This window comes from Orcinus orca, chromosome 9, assembly GCF_937001465.1.
Source record: "Orcinus orca chromosome 9, mOrcOrc1.1, whole genome shotgun sequence".
NCBI classification, from domain to species: Eukaryota; Metazoa; Chordata; class Mammalia; order Artiodactyla; family Delphinidae; genus Orcinus; species Orcinus orca.
The window spans coordinates 26,298,408-26,304,407 of record NC_064567.1 but is presented as its reverse complement, the minus strand read 5'-3'; positions in this window follow the sequence as shown (position 1 = coordinate 26,304,407).

Below are 6,000 nucleotides of genomic sequence, written 5' to 3'. Positions count from 1 at the left end.
ATAATCAAATCCAAAGGACACAAACCATATTTGCTCAAAGTGGGTGAAATAGAAAATTTTGAGTACTGCAGAAAAGATCTATCAAATGGATTATTTTCTGCCTATCAAATTCAAAATCACTCAAGTGAAGACAATGAAATGTATTAATTACCTTAATTTTATGAATAAGGCTTAAATGGTCTACTGCCAGCAGAAGTGTGAATTTCCTTGGTTATTTAAAGTTTACTGTTATTTTCTCTGTTGCATGATTTTGGTATCTATTTAAGGGTGTAGCAAAATTTAATCATTGAAATCATGGCCTAATTCACAACTTAAAAAGCTCCTGTCAAATCTTTTAATATTAATTTGAACGTATATTCATCTACAAAGTCCTAACAAAAATTAACCTTCTCATCAAGGACAAAAGAAATAATGAACATGGCTTAATGTGAAGCTTATGCAAAATGTGGAAGACTTATTTTACATGATGTTAACTTAAAATCAGCAAGGCTTTTTTTGAATTATGCATTACATCTAGAAACCTAGTGGAATCAAAAAAGTTTTTCCAATAATAATTATAAATTGATAAACTAGTGAGACCATTAAATGAGATTTTTTTATCATAATTAAAAATGACAGACCATATGTGGTGTTCTACTTTATTGAGATGTTAAATTAAGTGATTTTATACAAATTTTGAATAGCCAAAGCATTAATAATATAGTATTGTTCTTCCTTTTTTGTATCAATTCTCCCTGGAGACATATGACAATTTTTAAAGAAAGCCTCTCTTAGTTGCAAAATGAAAATACCAGAAAATTGTATGATCTTTCTTCTTTTTTTTGGCTGCGTTGGGTCTTTGTTGCTGTACTCGGGCTTTCTCTAGTTGTGACGAGTGGGGGCTACTTTTTATTGCAGTGGCTTCTCTTGTTGCAGAGCATGGGCTCTAGGTGCGTGGGCTTTAGTAGTTGTGGCACGTGGTCTCAGTAGCTGTGGCACGCAGGCTCTAGAGCACAGGCTTCAGTAGTTGTGGCACGTGGGCTCAGCAGTGGTGGCTTGCAGGCTCTAGAGCGCAGGCTCAGTAGTTGTGGCACACGGGCTTCGTTGCTCCACGGCATGTGGGATCTTCCCAGACCAGGGCTCGAACCCGTGTCCCCTGCATTTGCAGGCGGATTCTTAACAACTGCGCCACCAGGGAAGTCCAGTATGCTCTTTTTATTAGTTTTCCTTCTTATTCTAGAGAGTAGCAACATGTGAAGACTATTATAACTGCTATGATGTAATGAGACTGCTTTCTTTCTGCTGGAATTTCTCCTCATCTAAGCATAAAATGATTAAAGTTACAAAAATGAGTTTATGCTTTAGTCCAAATATGAGTCAATACATGATCTTCATGGGATTCTGAAAAGTATAGACAGGTTCAAAAAAAATCCCAAACTGTTAGCATTCTGGTTTGTTCTACCTGTAATTGTTGGCATGTGTATGATTTTGAGGGAAGGGGCTGTTTTGTTGAGAGCTGTATTGCCAGTTTTCATCACAGTGCTCTGAACAAAGTAAAGGCTCATGAAATGTGCTCACTGAATAAATGCACAGACACACATACTGAAATGGGGTCAGATTGTTAGTATATGCCTTTCTTTTTACCTGTAACAGTAAATATAAGAAGGTTCTTAAATATTCTTCTGAAACATGTTATTTGAGGGCTGCATTACATTACAATTTGGGGGTATGACTTATAATTTATCTAATTAGTATCCTGGGGCATTATGGTTGTTCCCACTTTTCCTAAATAGTATTTTGGGGACGCTATTGTCATTCTCAATTTTTCATAGTTCATAAAAGTAGAATAACCTGGAGAGAGGTAGACACTAAATAAACGTTGTAAAATCATATTTATCCCTTTATCTATTTAATTCATACCACATACATGGAAACGTATTTGTGAGTTCTCTCTACAAATAGGGAAGATCAAATCAATTATTACTGCAAGGTTGGAGCGGGGACATAAGAGAATCCAGGACAAATCAATATTACCATCTATACTCCATGGACATGCATTATAATTTGTGAAGGGTTATTTGAATGTACATTATTATTTCTTTAAGTCTGTAAATTTCCATTTAAAATATCACCTATCTCCTGAATGAACTGCCAAGAATTAAAGAATATTAATGATTCCATTTTGGTTTGCCAGAACACTAGTGCTCAACTTGTTACAGATTGAAACTAATAGTACAAAAACTCCATTCAGATGAAGAAGGATCTCAGTAATTAATTTTCCTTTTTCTGAAAACACTGAAATGAACACAGATAATCTACAGTTCTCCAAGAAAGATCTTTCAGATGCCAAAGAGGAATTCTTATCTTGGAAGAGGAAAGAAACCCAACAGGAAAGGAATTGTGAAACGAATAAACGTCAGTGATGAATCTGAACTGGTGATAGTATTTTGGGGTTCTATTTACTTTTTCGTTAGGCTGCTTTAGGGTTTGTTGGTTCTTAAATGATGCCTGACAGGCAGCCCTCTATTGTTTCCTTCCCTCTTTCCATTGCAAATGCTCATTAAGTTAAGCCTTTTAGTTAGATAGTGTAAGTTAAGACATTTGTTACTGGGTAGAGCAAAGCCCTATTTCAGGGCAGCTAACAATAGCTGAATACAACAGAAGTGTCTCTGGCAAAACTGAAACCAAGATTCATTAAATCCAAGAAACGTGGATTTAAAATGGGAGGGATTTTAAAGATCCCGGTTCACTGCTTTAGCATCTGGACTTCTGAACTATTAGAGGACTTTAAAGGAGCAATGAGTAGAAAGTGGGGTTCTTAAACCATTTTCAACTTTTCAAAAAGCTTAAAACGTTGGACAATTACTCATGAGAAATCTGCACTGATTCCTTGCTTTTGCTTAGGATTATATGAATTTCGTTAGACAGCACTAATTATATTAATCAGACCAAAACCACTTATTAACTGTTGTTTTCAATAAATAAAAATGAGAAACAAATTCTTATTTAATAGGTGAAATTTCACAGGTATAACCTTTTTTTTTTTGCAGTACGCGGACCTCTCACTGTTGTGGCCTCTCCCGTTGTGGAGCACAGGCTCCGGACGCGCAGGCTCAGCGGCCATGGCTCACGGGCCCAGCTGCTCTGCGGCATGTGGGATCCCCCCAGACCGGGGCACAAACCCACGTCCCCTGCATCGGCAGGCGGACTCTCAACCACTGCGCCACCAGGGAAGCCCGGTATAACCTTTTCAAACTAATCAGTGGTGAAAACTTGGCAACAGATGTTCTATAGATGAGAGTCCAGAGAAGTTAAGAGCCTGACTCAAGATTAAGTGAATTAGTGTGAAGGCAGGGACTGGATATCCAGTTTGCTGACTTCCAGTAGGTGAGATGCAGGGTTAGCAACTTCATCTTCTAGTTCTGCCTCTTCTTCCAAACTTCTTAGAGGCTGGTGCCACCCCACTGCAGTCTGTGAGGGGCCCTCCCCAGATGTGGGCTTCTTACTTCTGTACCTGGGAACCCTGCACAGTCCTCTATTTCCAATAAAACATCACTGAAGATTTTATACTAATTTTTTTTTCTTTTTTGGCCGCGTCGTGCGACATGTAGGATCTTAGTTCCCCAACCGGGGATCGAACCCGTGCCCCCTGCAGTGGAAGCGTGGAGTCTTAACCACTGGACTGCCAGGGAAGTCCCAGATTTTATACTGATTTTAAATATTCATAACAACAAAATGTTACCTTCTTTCTACACTTATTTGCATTTTATGAAGGTCTAAGGCCTTGAACCAAAGAACTGAAGCTCTTCCAAGAGAGGTTCAACCTCTCACTAGGTGTTCTTTTGGCAGAGAGGAATTTCTGGTAAAGAGCCAATGATTACGGCAAGTATGAAGTGGATTTTAACTTTCCAAAAGAACATTGATCTATTTAGAGTGGATCTAGGGAAATCGTGTTATGAATATTTGCAGTGTTGGCTTCCCTTATAAGGGAAGTAACTGAATTGTGCCATGGGGTTTAACCCCCTCTGCCGTGATACTGCAGGTATGGTCTGGTTCTGAAAGACTGGTTTTATCACTATCTTACAATAAGCAAGTGTTGTGTCAGAAAGACTGAGGGATACATGGAAGCCAGGTTTCAGTAAATTTTAAGTACCCAATGTGTGTCCTCTCTATAAGAACCAAAGCTTATTTTCTGAGGTAGATAAATTATGATATGTATCACATACTTGTTTTGTGACCTTAGAGTAGAAAGTACTTTGCACATTCAATACTGAAAATTCAGTGCTTTCAAATAGGTGTCAGTTTTAGTCTGTGGAACCATAAAATAAGCATTTAAAATATCTCACCAAATACACTGGTATAAAACATGCATTTTGATTTACATTTAGATTTAATAAAACCATAGGGACACAACATTAGTAGTGTATTACATCATTATTCTTTGTTCAAATTGCTGTTACACGAAGAGACAGGTATGTGGAGTCGTATAAGCCCATTCCAAAATTAGATCCTATCCAATATTAAGAAAAAATTTCCTTGATGACTCTCTGAACAACTAATGGCTAGTGAATAACTTATTAAATATAACTACTTCTGAATGATATAAGCATTGGGAAATCCGTAGCTTTATTTGTATTTTAGTTTTAAGTGACTCAAATGCAGAAACTGAAGAGACTTCTATAAACTGACTACAATGCAAAAAAATTCTCCATAAAGTTTACATACAATTGTTTCTTCCTTTTCCACCATTGTTTCAGAGTTGTGGATGTTAATCAGAAAAAATATTTTCAACTTTCTCAGTGATTGCACACTTGGATGTTCAGATTCCTCCTCTTGTCACTTAGTCAAGCTATCCCTCTACTTAAAAATAAAAGTCAGCCCTACAGACCCATAATGACTGTTGTTTATCTTACGTTTCTTTGTTTCTCATATTTTTCACAATAAAAATGAGATATTGAGAAAATGAGATGAAATAATAAAACTATCCAAGATAATCCTCTTAGGAGAGGATTCTTTGGTCAATTGGTCCAATGATATTCACTCCATTCCATTCCCGTTTTTGTAACAGCTTCACTAGACTGGGTCTGGAGTGACCCCAAGTGTGTAGCTATTTCCCTTGGCACCACAGCAGCAGAGCTTGCTTGGATGTTAAGGAATCCAAAATAGAAGGATAAATAAATTTCAAATCTTGTTTCTAAGAGAATAGCAATAAAGACTGGTTTTTGTCACCAAAGCTTAGTATCATATCTAATCCTTTATGAGGATTTCCTATGTGCCAAATTCTAAATGTTTTGCATATATTATTTCATTTAATCCACTCTGCCCCACCCTTCCACTTCCCCATGGTTTCCTGAAGTGGGCACTATTACTATTCCCAGTTTTCATGTGAGGCTAACCAATTTGCCTAAGGTCAAACAACTAGCTTGGGGGTGTAGACAGGGGTTGAATCCATGCAGTCCAGAGCAAGAGCCCAAGGATCCAATGCTGCTAAAGCTCCCTCCCAGGTGATTATAATACGAAGCCAAGGCCAAGAACCACAGACTGGCTCAGATTCTAGTTCAAGGTGCTTCAAATCAAATGCTTTCAAGACCAGGCAGTTAAATTAAATGAAGCAAGCAGATACAGACTTCATACTCTAAATAATTTCTAAAATAATCGTTCTGAATCTTTTACCTGAAATGTATCACCTGGGGAGACTGCTAAAAATGCAAATTACTGAGCTTCAGACCCATAGAATCTTTGTTCAATCTGCATCAAAGTTACCTAGGTTTTAATTAATTTATTTATTTTAACATCTCTTCAAATATTTTCTCAGTACCTTTTTTTTTCTCTTCTCCTTCTGGGACCCCTATTATTCAAATGTTGGTGCATTTAAGGTTGTCCCAGAGGTCTTTGAGACTGTCCTCAATTCTTTTCATTCTTCTTACTTTATTCTGCTCTGTGGCAGTCATTTCCACTATTTTATCTTCCAGGTCACTTGTCCGTTCTTCTGCCTCCGTTATTCTGCTATTGATTCCTTCT